This window comes from Pollicipes pollicipes, unplaced genomic scaffold, assembly GCF_011947565.3.
Source record: "Pollicipes pollicipes isolate AB1234 unplaced genomic scaffold, Ppol_2.1 Scaffold_5724;HRSCAF=6776_pilon_pilon_pilon, whole genome shotgun sequence".
Lineage (NCBI taxonomy): Eukaryota > Metazoa > Arthropoda > Thecostraca > Pollicipedomorpha > Pollicipedidae > Pollicipes > Pollicipes pollicipes.
This window is the reverse complement of record NW_023596746.1, coordinates 6,672,656-6,688,473: the sequence shown is the minus strand read 5'-3', so window position 1 is coordinate 6,688,473 and position 15,818 is coordinate 6,672,656. Positions and strand designations below refer to the sequence as shown.

The following is a 15,818-nucleotide window of genomic DNA, read 5'->3' as shown; positions in this document are numbered from 1 at the left end:
TAAGAACTGGAGGCGGATGGTGCCTCCCGCCCCCCCCCCCCCCCACACTTTTTAAGATTGTTCAACATTCAACGCTATGGCGATGCATGGAAAGAGTGGACATCAAAATTGGCATCCCCGTCCGCCTTCACACCTTTGGTAGGGAGTCCCAGCGCTCAGCAGCCGGAATGCAGCTGCAGAGCGAATTATTGTCTTTGAATGTGTGATATGCTCGTTACGCAACATTGTAAGCATTTGACGAGTTCCTTAGGACCTATTCTTAGCATTGTAGCGTTCTGTGGGCTGGCAAAAAGCTCGACAAGTCGGTGAGGGTGCGAGTGCGTGTCTGCTGATGACGGTATTTCAGGCTTGCTCTTCAGTATTACTGTTTCAAAACCGCAAAATTTGACAGTGCAAATGTGGCTAGGGTGAGGAAGAAGCAATGAGCTGAGACCTTATCGAAGAGCAGTTTCGCCTTTTTTGTAGGCAATGCAAGCTGTCGCCTGATTTCCTTGGTGTCATTTCATCAAACTTATCGCCAGTCGTGCGCACATGAGCAATGCATTTCAGTCTCGTGTGACGGGGTGGTGAATTCAAAAAGTACTGATGAAAAAGTTTGCGTGAACCGACATGAAATGGAATTGTATTCCTACAAATGAGGACAACAAATCTAAGTCAGCGGGGTGAAGGCGGCGACCCGACGGCAATGTGACAGGGGCAGCGAAAAAAGCAGTGAACAAAGTTCATGTCAACCATTCATAATGTTTTTTAACGTAGCATTTTCCTAAACCTGCAAAGTGTAGCGTTGTGCATTCTTGTCGATCGCTGAAACTTGGCACCCATGGGCGATGAGCCGCTAGTCGCATATTTTCACCCTGAACTGTACCTTATCCTTGCGGATGTGCCTAATACCCATCTCACATTCCTTTCATTCAAAACATCCTTTCGCATTCCCCTTTGCTTACAATGTATGCCAACTCCTCGACTATCCATGCCATCGCACCGGGCTCATTGCTATTCACCAACGTGTGCGGACGCCCGGCTTGCCCACCCAGTTTAACGCCGTGAAATAGTGAAAGAAAAGTAGCGTTTTTCGTGCCCGACGGTTGAGCGGGCGATGGCAGCGCGCTTCATGTCCCGGCGGCTGCGACCCCAGTGCCGAGCAGGCGCGAGCGGGCCACCCAGTGGTGGTCCAGCGGTACAACAGGCCTATCTCCAGCCCCTCCGGCCGCTCCGGCTCGCGCCTGAGTTCAGTGAAATCGGCGCAGACGATGTTTTGTGCCGGATTGTGGCCTTGCACGGCGCGGCCGCCCTCCTTGTTTGAACCAATCTCTAATTTAGCTCTCATCAGACGGGCGCCGAAAAACGCGGAGCTCCAGACGGGTGCTGCGGACGCCAGGCGAGGCCATTGTAAACGGAAATAGCTTGCGGTTTCTTTCCCGTGGCGATCTTCTTTGTCGCTTGCGACAGGGGTGACGAATTGACGTGATCAAAGGCTGTGGGACGTAATGGTGTCATACCAGTTCAGGGCTTCGATACGGTACGAAACGAATGCTGTCATGTGACATTGACGTGATACGTTTCTTCCTCCAAGAAAGCGAGAACATCGCTTCGTTGAGAGTCGTTATGCGATGTGTGTAATATATTGGCGACAGATTTCTCCCCTGGTCTCGTTCCCTTGCATCAACTCTGTAAGCTAGCAGCCGGCTGAAGGCTATACCCTTTTAGAATCGCTCACAATCGATGGAAGTCGTGGGTCAGTCGCCGAATGCGACGCCTGTCTCACATCGGCCAGAGTGCGGGCCTTGGATTCACCGGCTGAGTTTCGACGTGGTCTGCTGCGATCGGTACGCTGAGTGGCCTACCTTGCATGGCTCGAGACGTGGCGTGCGTCGTAAACCCCCGCGAGTATTCATACTATTCATACATTCCGCAGCCTGCCCGCAGCATAGCGCAACTTTGGGGCGCTGACTCATGTCGGCAGCCCGAGTCGGCAATGCAGCGCTGCTGTCAGCGTCCACGGACGGGGCGCCCTGGGGCCGTCGCCCCAGGGCGCAGTCTCTGCCCGCCGATGCCCCGCGGCGACACCGCTGACCCGACGCCGTCATCCGCCACAGGGTCACCGCCGATGCTCTCCAAGCTGCCGGTGACGGAACCGGAACAGGCGGTCGCCTGGTCCCACATCGGCTCTCACTTCATGCTGCACTCGGAGAAGACGATGGACCCGCGCGTCTACGCCGCCTTCCACCTGCGCGAGGGCGTGCGGGACGCCACCAGCTCCCTCATGGACTACATGCTGTCGTTCTCGCAGGTACGATCGCGGGACTGCATGCTGTCGTTCCCGCAGGTACGATCGCGGGGCTGCATGCTGTCGTTCCCGCAGGTACGATCGCGGGGCTGCATGCTGTCGTTCCCGCAGGTACGATCGCGGGACTGCATGCTGTCGTTTTCGCAGGTACGATCGCGGGGCTGCATGCTGTCGTTCCCGCGGATACGATCGCGGGACCGCATGCTGTCGTTCCCGCAGGTACGATCGCGGGACCGCATGCTGTCGTTCCCGCAGGCACAGGTCACCGCGGCCTACGTGCTGCCGTTCGCTCGGGTGCGGATCACGCGGGACCGCGTGCTGTCACTCTCGGCTGTGCTGGCCGCGCTTTCAGTTCGCGTGCCTGCCCCGGGAGCCCCCACCTGCGCGTGGAATTGGCTGTCGGTCACGGATGCCTGCGTTGTATGCGAAGCAGCGCCAGCCCTCTTCGTGTTGGCCGCGGTGGCGTGCCTGGCTGTTCCATTCGGAGCCTGTGGCCCTGGCGAGACATGGGAGCGGTGTGGGCTGCAAGCCATCAATGAATGTGTCTTTTCGGAGGTGAGTGTATGGAGGAGCGATACATCCCGGGCAGGCCTGAAGACACTTCATATAAGCATGGGGACACTGCACGGGGACACGACGTGTCGCGTCGGAGTTCGTATCCGGGGCCTGTCCTTGAGACGCGATCACACTAGGGATTTGGGAGTCGTGTCGCCTGGTACGCCGGCGTCGCGAAGTTGTGCGGACGGGGCTCCACCAGGCACGCAGTGCTTCTAACGCACGATCTTACCGCGGAGCTGAGGACGCATCACATCAAGCACCGAACATTGCCAAACTCAAGTCAAGCCGTGCTCCGTGAAGTGCAGATCTCTCTGAACTCCCAGTGCGCCACATATGCGTCGCACCCTGTGTCGTTCAGGGGTCACCAGTGTGACTCGGGTACCGTGGGCGGGGTGTGGACCCAGCTGTCAGCCAGCCGACCGGAGGCTCCGGATAGGGCTGGGAGGCTCCGGGTCCCCGCGTGCACCGTTACGCCGCAGCGAGCCGGGGACGATTATTACCAGAACTGCAGGTGTTTGTCGTGATAAATGGCTTGCTCTCGTAACGGCTTCCGGGCTCTGCGCTGTGCTGCTGTCGCCCGTGCTGTCGGTCACGAAGCCATGTAAAAGCATGGCACTTCGGTGCGGTCGTGCTTCGCGTTCCTTAAGCGATGTCATCGGCCGTCAGGTGTGTGTCGGTCCCAGGGTTGGTGCACGCACGCCGTACTTGCCCGGCATCGACTCGATGGAAGTGCCCATACAGCAGTCGGGCCCTCCCCATTGGTGCCGAGATCATCGTGATGACCGGATTATCGAGAGCGATGCGTGTCCTTCGCCTGAGGATTCGCACTCTAGTCCGCCGCCTGTCCGGAATGTCTCGTTCGGACGATACATTCCACTCCACTCTGAGGCTGTGCTGGCCCGCTCTGTTGAAATAGGCTGATCAATGTGGACCCGAGACTGCCTTTGAACAGAAACCCGTTGTGTCATAATGCCACCGCTTTTTCTTCTTGGGGCTGCGAATCGTAAACCGCGGCAACATCCAGCTGTCCGCGGCTCCTTGAGAAGTCGCAGCGGATTGCACGAGCCAATGAGCCAGCGCATGTTATCCGGCCTGAGCATCCGACCGGAGTTGGTGCCAACTATGACAGACGCTTCAGCGGGCGGGCTAAGCCGTGGCGTGGATAGTTATTTTGGGAAATAAGTCGCAGTCGACACGCTGGTAAGCTCAGAGCAGATAGGAAACTGACTTAAGTTGAGTGTAGGAACCCCTAAGTGATGACATAGACTGCCAGGCCTTACCTCATTATATCAATTATTCAATCGGATTACTTAGTTTAAGTTATGTTATGCTGTACGGCCTTTAAGAAGCGAGATAGTTCAACCAAATAGTTATTACGTGCGTGGAGCACGATCACAGAGCCACTGAACCGCGACCAACTGAGCCGGTGAAGAATGACCCATTCTGTTCTTCAGATATAGCTTCCAGACGGCCATATGCTGACTCATCAAAGTTGGGGTGGCTGTAAAATGGACTTGACGGCCTAATTTGGCGTGGCAGGTCAACCTGGCAGATCCTGACAGCAGCATGTTTTGATGTTTTGTCAGGTCACAGAGATGTGACGCCATTGACTAAAGTTTTCACCAGTCTGTGTGTTTGGAGGCTTTAAATAAACTTACTGATTTATGGATGACAATGCGAGACAATCGATACGTGCTTCAGTTTCCGATTATTAGGTCGTGAGATCACAGTGGGTATAAGTATTGCCCGGGCTGTCATGGATGGCGAAAACCCCCGAGCGGCGACAGGTGAAAATGTCATTGTTTTCGAGTTTTATCTGATGATAGATTTCAGTTACTATGTCTTCGTACTTCCGGTTTGATGGTCAACTTGGGCGAGATGGCGAGGCGCCTGGTGAACACGTCTGCTACTGATCAGCTGGCGAGTTGGACGGTGCGTGTTTGTTTCCCGGCATCCGGCCACAGTTCTGCAGCCAACTCTCCACCCTCCACCACCACCAGCACCAGCACCAGCACCAGCACCGGAAGGAGGGTCTGAAGGGGAAGGGGGAGGGGCTCCGTGACTGTGTCAACGGCTCCCTGCAGCTGCAGCGCTGCACGCGCCGCTGACAATCGCACTGTCACTGCGTGCCGACAGCTCCCCTTCCGAGAGACAGCGGCGGCGCCGACCCAGCACCGCCGCCGTCTGCCTGTCCCCGACCAGGGCCGAGGCGGGCGCCGTCGGCTTGACCCGGGCCGGTGACGGCGTCAGGGGCGGGCCGAAGAGCCGCCGGGGACCGGAGGGCGGTCCGAAGACGCTCGGCCCGCCGGCGCCGATGACACGGCCTCCGGTGACCGATGTCCACCCGTTCGCAGGAGCGGGGACGCAGCCTGAGTCTGCAGGAGCTCAACTACGGCTACCACCGCGTGGACCCGCTGAACGGCGTGGATATGGTGCTCGATCTGGTGCTCAAGTACATCCGGTTCCGCGGCAAGCGGGTGGTGCAGACTGTGCGCCGACACGCCTACCTGCAGCAGGCGTTCGGCATGCCCGAGGTACGACCCGGGCCGGCGCGGGAGCTCAGCGCAGGGCGACGGGCGATGGGCCCCGTTAATTGCTGGCGTCTGGTCGATTGTTAGACGAAGCGAGCCTCACGGCCCCGGATTGGGGTCGAGTGCGCCTGCGGTGTGTTTTTGTGCTGCTGTGGTTTTCTCCTTTTTCGACGCTGCGTTGGCATAGAAACACGGATGTGTGTGCGCCATGCTTCGGCCGGTGGTGTAACTAGAGTTTTCGTGTCCGTCCGCCAGGCGCGCAGCGTTCCGCGACAAGACTCGTCTATTGTGGTGAACGTCGTCGTGGCCGTCTCTGGAAAGGTTAAGCAGTTCCAGCGCTTCTGCGACAACCTGGAGAGGGTGGGACTGGACGGCATCCGAGTCATCTTCGTCTTCCACGAGAACGCTGTGCCTGAGGTGAGGAGCGACCACTGAATCCGTTCCAGCAGTCTTCGCCATCAGAAAATATAAAAAAAGATGGCATCTACACCTTCAAATGGCTTTACACCTGGGACCAATCGTGCTCGCACTGTGATTGAGATTAATTGGGCTGTTACCTACCTCAACGACCATAAACTGTTCAGGATAGCGTGTTCAACTGCGCATCGCTAACCGTCTTCACCAATTATATATCTAGCTCAAGGCGAAGGCTGCGCCCTCCGTCGCGCCGGCGCTGCGTGGCTGCGCCGCCGCGGATTACAGTCGAGTCACGGCGTGATGCGGCTCGTTTCCAGGACGTGCGGAACGCCACGGTGGCGCGGCTACAGGCGATGCAGACGCGCTACGCCAACGCCATCTCGATCGTGCCCTCGAGCCGACCCTTCGACCGCGCCTCGTCGCTGATGCTGGGCGCCAGCCTGCTCACCGACGACGACCTCATCCTCTTCATGGACGTGGACGTGCTGTTCGACCATGACGCCGTGGACGCCGTCCGCCAATCGGTCATCAAGGGCAAGCAGGTGCGGAGCGCGGCGGCGTCGCCAGCGTCTGGAGTCGGCAGTGTCGCCGCTGGCGAGACCTTCCGTCGCTGCTGCGTTGTGGTGAAAGTGCGGTACTTCTGCGGTGCCGCTGTGGTAGTTATTCGCGGAGGATGCTGAAATTAATCAGAGCGCGATGTCGCACCCTGTTGTACACCCCAAAAGGATGGCACCCTGGCTCAGGTATTACGTGCGTCACACCACCACGCGCCGACTGAAGTTTTGCTCGCTGTTTAAATCAGCGGTCATTTGCCCCGAGCTGTGGCTCAAACGTCGTCTTGGCTTGTCGTGATTCCGGCGTTGTCTGATCAAGCCTACCCGGGGCCGCCCGTTTGCCGTGGGTCGTGGCCTGACCTGACCTGACCGTCCCCGTCAGGTGTACTTCCGGTGGTGTTCAGCCAGTACGACCCGGCCACCCTGCAGCCTGATGAGGTGCCGGCCGACACGCCGCCTGTGGACGAGCGGCGCGGCAAGTTCCGCTACTACGGCTTCGGCATCGCTGCGCTGTTCCGTGCCGACCTCAAGGAAGTGGGCGGCCTCAACCAGGAGATCCACGGCTGGGGCAAGGAGGACGTCGACTTCGTCGATCGCGTGCTCAAGCACCCGCGCAACTACACACTGATGCGCTCGGCCGAGCCGGGCATGGTGCACGTGCACCACCCGATCGTGTGCGCCAGCGACTTGCCGGCTGACCAGACGGTCATGTGCAAGGGCACGCTCAACTCGTTCGCCGCGAGCCAGCCCCACCTCGCCTGGCAGGTGTGCCGCGACGACCGCGTGCTGCAGTTCGCACGCTCGCTGCCCAAGAAGGAGCTCAAGCCGCGGACTAAGGCGAGCGGCCACTGAGTGCGGCGCGGCTAGGTGCGGGAGCGGCCCGGGGCGCGGAGCGTCCCACTGTGATACGGACTGGAGCTGCGAACGCGGCGCGCGGGCCGCCGGTTATTTATTGTCGGGGTGCGGACTGCAGGCTGCTCTGGAAACGTGGAGCTTACTGAATCGAGGTGCCAAGACTGCGACGACTCGCTGGGACGCGGGCGCGGTGCTGGTCGCGGTGGAAGGGTCTTTCCGGCTGCCAGCGGAGCAGTGGCTGCTCACCTCACTCCTCACCGGCGATGCCAGGGGGCGCTGATGCTAGGTGTGCGCGCGGGAGCGGGTGCCATGTTGGTGCCGTGTTTCTCCTCACCAGCCGGTATGTTTCCAGTTTGATACTGGCGCTCAAGGTTTGACGGCTGAGGGAGGGACATGGTCATTGCTATTCGCCGTAAGTGTTTTTTCCTATGCAATGTTTCCTCATCACTCTTGCCGGGGTTTGGTGGACCCATGCTCATGTCTTACTTTTGAGTGTAACATCGTTCTAGCTTATGTACATATACATCCTTTTCAGCCCGTCTGTATGGTGGGGACATGTCATGGATTCTTTGTCTTAAAGGGGCTTCGTTTTTCCAGCTCTCTCGACTGTGTACCGGAATTTTGTGCGGTTTATTTTTGTGGTTGTGTGCACGTTTTTAGACTCGGGTCATGTTTTGTTACTCAATGCTACGTTCTGCTGGATGGGGCTAAGTGTTTAGAAAGTCATGGTCACTTCCTAGGTCATTCGGCCTTTGGGGGCAGGGGTGTCAAAATGCTTGTTTTTGTGAGTTCCCTCTGAGTTCAGGAGTTCTCATTCCTTGCTGCGCCCTGGTTTGTTCATAATTTACCAATGGTGCTGTTAGCCTGCTGACGTTAATTCGGTGCTTTGCAAGCAAATCTGAGCTGCAAACGAATTAATATTAGTGCTTAGCTGTAGGCTGGAGTAAAATCGAGCCAGCTCTGCTTTGAAAAGGATAGGGTGGCCTTTCCTCGAGGTCGATGACTTAACCGCAAGAGACGGGACTTTGGTGACCCATGCTGTGTGATGTCGATAGTGTTGAGACCGCTGAGGCGCGGAGCATTTACCGTATGAGTGCTACACACGCGCCGGGCCGAACTATGAAGACAGGCCGGTGATGGGCGCCCGTGATCGGCGCGTGGGCGTGCAGTGGCATTTTCCGCCGGTGTCTACGGACCCGACTGTGGGCCCCCTTGCTGGGATGCCATCGCATGGCTTTTGTTTTTATTGCAGGTCACGCGTTATTCTGTCCGCATCAAATCCACATATCATGGCACGTGTCCATAGCGGACGCTGCCGGTGCTGGAGGGCCGCGCAGTTGTACTCGATCGATGTCCTTCGCCATGTCTGGTGGGCGCGTGCGGTGTCCCCTGCTGCGGCGCGCGGCACGGTGGCGCTTCAAGTGCATTGGCGTGTTACGCAGGTGTCCGTAGCGCATCAGGGGCCTGTGAGCCGCAAACTTTCATCGGTCGCTGGCAATCGTTGCGAATGAAAATAACATGGGCCGTGCGTGTCTTTCGCTGTTTGCCAATTGGGTCGTTCTGGTTTATAACTTTTTACTTGTGCGTGCGACTTCGTTGTGTATACGTAGTGGTGTAATAAACGTACTATAGATTTGCGGCGTGATATTGGTAAAAGACTGCCCGGCCTCACGTGTCGGCGTTCAGCTGAGCTCTCGGTGAGCTTGTTACGTGCTGCATCACCTGCAGCGCTACGCTTCTCGGCTTCGGCCAACAGTATGGTCTGCGCTCAGCAATACCAGATAGCCGGCATCCATTTCTTTTTTAAAATTGCCTTTCGAGAACACATGCGTAGACTGCAACTCGTGCCTTGACAGATGTCCACCTAGCGGACAAATCGGGGAACGTATCTTTCGGATAACTCGTGGCGCCGCCGCGTCTGGATGACTGGGAGGACGTCACGTCTGGGGGATACGAAGTCGGGCGCAGTTGCGCGCGGTTCCGGCCGCTTGGCTTCTTCGAGCAACACACGGTGCGATGGCTGTTGGGGGCCAAGTCTGGCTTACATCTCGAGCGCGAACTTTTGGAACACACAAGGTATTGTGGCTTTGCCCCTCGCACTTGATACTTTCTGTAAGATAACCCAACACGAGACGAAAAACCAGCACGCCTTAGGGTCAGCTCAAATGTGCCTCACTTCATATCAACGTGAAGACATATGTGCCGGCGACTGTGTGACATGGTCGCGACTGAAGCTGCCGAGTTTTTGTTGTGCAGGGCTGTGGGGGGGGGGGGGGGGGTAGGAGCAGTTTCGCAACCCGTAAGGGGCTGAGCGGGGGAAAATTGGCCCAAGCCTGCACCAAAATGTTCCAAATGCGTGTTTTCCCCGTTCATAGTTGAAAGCACTGGGGTCTTCCCCTCCCCCTATCATTCTCCTCTCCTAATTCATTTCGTACGCAACTGAATGTGAAGCTACATCCCGCGGCAATACTTCGTTGGCAAGATCTAATGTATTAATGTGATCGTTACGTTAAAATTGAACAGCGCATGAATATCACTATGCTACTTGCGCAAATCAGAAATTCAGACTCGCACGGATGTTCAGAGCTCCATGCATCCAGCCAGCTGGAATAGCAAACTAATTTGAATTACATTGTTACAATTATTACAACTTATGATTGCTACAATACCTTAGCAGAATGATTTAAGTTAAACTGCCGTTGCACATGCTGTTGCATCGTTCAAGCGGCGTGCAGGGGTCTGAACACCGCGTCATGGTAAATTTGAATGTCTGACCGTGGCAAAGCTAGAAGGCTGGGGGGGGGGGGGCACCCTGAACACATATCAAGTCCTGGTACAAACGGTTTGGGAATGGTGCGTCAGCTCGCATATTAATTATGTGACTGACTTTCCTATTTGACTGTCAGTCATATCGTTTTCGGGATTCTGTTCGAAAATATGTAGCATGGATGGTTTGGGGCCCATAGTTCGTTTGCAAAATCGTATGCATGAAGTACGTACAGAAATGTTCGTACGCAAATGTACGTAAAGCATAAAGTTCGCATGACAGAGGAATGTGCACAAACGTTTGTACGAAAATTTCGTATGCAAATATTCATTAAGTAGGAAGAATACATATCAAATATTCGCAATGACAAAACTTTGTCGAACTGCAAGTTTGTATGAAAAGTTCTTACTCATTAAGTGCGTACAAAAAAGTCCGTACGCATTAACCCAATCCCAAATAGCTTGTGAGCAACTGTACGCACGTACATCTTCGTGACGGAAGAACTTCGGTTGACAAAAGTGCGCATGTAAAAGTTCGTAAACATTGATCACATAGTGATGCATTTGTAGGAATAATGCTCCTGAGGCCCCCCCCCCCATGCTCCCCATGACAGACTGTCACCAGGGCACCAAATTGTCCACTGTCAGCTCTCAAATTTTGGCCGAAATTTAGTCTCCATGGGATAATCCAGCGAGCAGAATTTCGCTACGCAATTTCATCATGGTTCGATAAACGAGGAAAGGGAAGATAGGTGCATGGATATTTTGGCTGCATGCCTTTATCGAAAGGCGTGTTTGTAGGGATTTTCAAACTGTTTGCCGATCCCACTCGATTTTTAAGTTGTTTTTTTTTTAAACAGCGTGCCACAGTATTTATAAGACACCAGCATTCAGAGACTTTTAACAAGGTGCGATTGCCAGCTATTGTTGCGATGCAATGTATATTCCATTAAGAATTTAAATACGCGAAAAACGCGTGTATGTGCAAGCGAATTCAGGTAAACGCGATACACGCATCACGCATCATTCGTACCTGCCTATATAGATATAGATATAGATATAGATATAGATAGATATAGATATATATATATATATATACATATATATATATATATATATATATATATATATATATATATATATATATAAATACATGTAACATACATATTATATGTTTTTTCTTCGGGTTTTGCTGCGAGGAATTAGGCTAACAGTACTGTCTCATCCATGTTTCCATGTTGCTCTCAAACATGGGCGTAGGAACAGGGGGGGGGGGGGTCCAGGAGGGCCATGGCCTCCCACTTTTCAAGAAGCAGGAGCCAGCAATGTTAACTGGCCCCCTTACTTTTCAGATTAAGGTTGCATTTGGCTTACTTTTGCGCTGCATTGAACATGCATGCTGATTTACCTAGTTCACCAGCCATCTCCCTTAAGATGCGTCATCTTTTTCGTTTGCTCATTGACCATCACTTAGTATAACAACCGCGAGGCCCACGCCGCACGGCTTGGAGACTGCAACGCCGGGCGTCGAGGCTGTTATTGCTATGAATTGCGAGCACGCATGTTCATCACCACACTACGTAGTTTTTTATCAGTAATCAGCTCTGACAGGATCTTGAGCATTTTGAGACGAGCATGGGCTAGCCACGTTGATGCAAATTATGACCCCCATTTCATCTGCAATCTACAGTCAGTGAGAACTCAATATCTTTGAAGAACATAAAAAACATGGAACCGGAGTCTATGTGAAAACTATCGGACTGCCTGTAGCGATCATGGATGTTGTTGCGTCATTGAGGGTCCCTGTGCTGATCCAGGCTAACTGCGCGGATCAGAAGGATCCCGTGTCAGGGATGGAAACAATGTGATATGATATATCCTTTTAATGACCTCCGGATCGACCAGGAGATCCCGTCCCGTGCCACCAGAATGATAGCCAGAAGACACTTCGTCGTGGAACGGAACTACTCTTCAGGCCTTGACCGGAAACGGTAATGTACCCCTGGTGTTCTACTCAAGAGGCCCCTTGCCCGGAAGGGAATAATGGGTCTCATTATTGTTGCGTAGAGTAGGACTCTCATTATTGTTGAAAAGCGCGGGCGGAAGTGAATTTAAACACGAGCAAGATCATGCCATGTTTGCCTCAGAACGTTCATTTCTTTCAGAATGTATTATTGAAACAAATTACATCAAAAGGCTTGAACATGCCCGCCCGCAACCTCGATAGCAAGGACAAGGATGGTCTGGGTTGCAACTTCCGTAAAACCGATAGGTTTCGGCCACTGCAAGTGCCACCAGACGGCGGGCGCCGTGTTAATCTGTCTTCTGGACAGATAAATAGCTGCGAAATAGATATTTTACCTTCACTCTTCCAGTTCAACCACCAGATTCCAGCCCCCTTGCGCGGTGCTTTAGGGGCCAATCCGTTCTTTTCATCAATCTAGAAATTGCACGGGTGAAATATGCCCTCAGACTGCCTTCTAAATACAAAAGCTGATGTCATGAAGCGTCCAAGGATACTTTCTCAGAAGCGTCGTCATTTTCGTCCACCCGTTGGCCACAACTTAATATTAGCTGCTAGGCGGACTCGGCGCGGCCTACGGAAACTGCAACGCCTGGGGGCGAGGCTTGTGTTTCTAAAATTTTCGAGTGCACATGCTCAAAATTACGCCCGCCCCGCAATTTACATGACTAGTTGATTAAGGTATTTAAAGGCAACCATTTCGGAAGCGTCATCATTTTCGTCCACCGGTGGGCCACGGCGAAATGTTCGCTATTGGGCTAACACTCCGCGGTCTATGGAGACTGCAACGCCTGGTGTCGAGGTTTTTGTTGCTAAGATTTGCGAGCGAGCATGTTAAAAAAACACGGTACATGAATTGCATCGATAATCGATTTTGACTGAATGGTGAACATTTTCAGACAAACATGGCTTGGCCATGTTAATACACATCGTTGACCACTCGATTCGCAATCAAATTTTCGTCTTCACATTTGGATCAAACATATCGATCTACAATCTACCTTCACGATGTACTCAATGTCTGTGGAGCCCAGATAAAAAATTGACACAGTTTATGAATTCTATCGGTTTAGAAAGAGTCAGCTAACCATTGTAAATTAAGAGCGCCGGTGATTTCTTCCATGCAGTCGTTGAACGCCTGATTTCTGCAACTTATTGACTTCAAAATGCAAATAGAATTGAGCTCACGGTAGCTCATGGTTTCTGTTCTGGTAACAAGGTAAGAATAACAATAAAACGAAGAAAACCATGTCACTTGTTAACAAGTAAGCCATATCCGGGGATTTTTTTTTGAGGGGGGGATCACCATAAGATGGGCTTTTGTCAACCCTGTGTTTCCTCTTGGCAAGGCTCTGGCTGCGCCCCTGCCTGCACACAAAAGCAAGTCAAATCGCATACGTTGCATGATGGGCAATGATGTGTCCGTTGGGCCAATCCACACCTAAGGCAGACAGTTTCACGGAGGCTATTTTTCTGCGATGGTGTGGCATAAGGGAAGATAATTCGGGAAAAATACTGTTGTTGGTATCTAACACATGTTTTACACACCATGTAGAAGTAACGCTGATCCAAAAGTATGCAACAAAGTAGCCACACGATCAGCTCGCAGTCAGTCATGCGGGAGACATCCAGGCCGGAGCAGTGACCACCGACGGCGGACAGGAGCAGGGCCCAGATAAGGAACATATGACAGATGGGCCTTATTATGTGGCTTAATTCTTAAAAGAGAATCTCCAGTTCTATGGATTTTGTCACATTGTTTCCAACAGTTTTAAGCTCCCGAATTTGTTCCCGCCTAAAATGCTTCGACAAGTCAATTTCTTGAAAAGCAGCCAGTGAAATGAAGGCGCATGAAAAACCTGGCGCACTGTGAGCCATCGATCCACTTTCAAAATTCTTACCAGCCTATATCCATGCCTTATTTTGGCATCTACACTGTGGAGGCAAAGGCTTCCTTAATGACCCAAAATACCTACCCGCTCGTGGAATTTCGTTTCCCCAGGAAAGACAATGTTAAAATGGACGAATAATCTAGGGAAGCTGGATAGCCTTACTTGCCAAATGACGGATGAGACGAATAGGCAAGATTGTGCACCAGTAATAAACAGCTCTAGATGCATAGCTAGCAAAACAGCCATGGCATTTGAATAAAGGGCGATAACAGTCTCCATCCCTTCCCCCCCCCCCCGCCCGGTCATCGGGCTCGCTTTCCAGAAAAAGTTCGTGAAGTACACCCTGACCTTGGCCCTTCCACTTTTTGAAACGTTCCTACGCCTATGCTCTCAAATGCACTTCACAATTTACGTAATTCTGTTCCATCGGCAGACTAAAAGTTGAAGCCTCGTGCAATGTTGGGTCGGGTGCAAACAAGGTCAAAACCAATCGTCCTTGAACAACACAGAATGTTTTGGAAACGGGACTCGGGTTCATGGCTGCATTCGTGGACGATCAAGGAATGTTAATTTGCCACTAATTTTTCTCCAAGCAGAGATGAAAAAGTGATCTTCTGGCCCTAGAATCAAAAAGCAGCATCCAGCAACGTAAACGAAGCGGTTCCTATACTATACCAATCACGCACTCCGTCCGTCACATCAGGATAGATGGCATGTGACATTTCGAACGATAGCATTTAATGATGTAAGTCAAGCTGTGGTGCTGAATACCCACGGGGCCTGGCCGCTAAAGCTATTTACCTCACTGCATGTGGTCTGATCCCATATCGGTGCTCGATTGCACCCATCGCAGAAGTTGTTTTGATCCCACTAGCAAAGTTTTCGTACCAATTAAGCGCATGTTCTGAACGGCTTGCCAAATGTGATTACTCCTCTCATTGGTTCGGGCTCATTTTCTGGTCGCCGGAAGGCGTTTAATTGCATGTCATGAGGGTTTGGCTAGTCGAGATATTTTACTTTACCTAAACAATCGTAGCCGCCCACCACCATCCCCTGAGGTCTCCTGTTCCCCTTTAGTCGGCATACTATAACGGCTCCTTGTAGCGATCATCTTAGGTTGCGCACCAAGGACGTGGATCGGCACCCAAAAGTCTGTCACACATCCACATGCAAGCTTTTACATACCGAATAAGCTTTACCTCTGAGAAATATTTCCGCACAAACTTTACATATTTTCAAGAAATGTTGGCATACGAACTTTTTCCCTCACGAGTATTTGAGTACAAACAGCTATCTATGACTTCTCCATGCGATATTTGTGGGTGCGAACATTTTCGTTACAAAGGATTTCATGTCTAACTTCTCATCACGCAAATCTTACTATATGCTGCTTTTTCTTGTTACGAGCTTGTGATGTTTCAAATTTGTCACGAAACGAACTAAAAAAAAACAGAAAAAACTGTAAACACTTTGTTCTACGTGCTTTATCCTGACGAACCTTAGGCATGCGAGTCCTACCGTACAAACAATTGTCACACAAGCGTTAACTAAACGTGCCCAATAATCTTCGCAATAGACACCCGCCATGGACCTACGGCCATCTAGGTCTCAACTGACTCCGGTCATGGCCACGTATGGCGGGTAGGTGGCGCCACTGTATCCCGAGTACGGCCGAGCAGGAGTTAAAGATTCAGCCCGAGTGCTTTTAACTGGCTGACATTCTGAGATAGGAGCCCACGTTCGGCAGTGCTTGGTTCGTAGGCTCCATCCCCCAATTCTGGTTTGCCCAATTCCGATGCAACCTTGTCGAAATTTCCGTAGGTATGCACCAGCATCGAAAGAGCCATCGTTCGGGTTTGTCAGTTATAACGGTACTTTCGCTGGCGTCCTACTCGTCTTCATGTGATTTGAATCGATTCTGACTGAAAAATTTTT

The 15,818-nt window shown here is 52.5% G+C and overlaps 1 pseudogene; it reads left to right on the top strand.

Annotated features, from left to right (window-relative positions):
- LOC119102384 (chondroitin sulfate synthase 1-like) overlaps positions 1-7,199 on the top strand; it is a 58,580-nt pseudogene extending 51,381 nt beyond the window's left edge.
- The last annotated feature ends 8,619 nt before the right edge of the window (positions 7,200-15,818 follow it).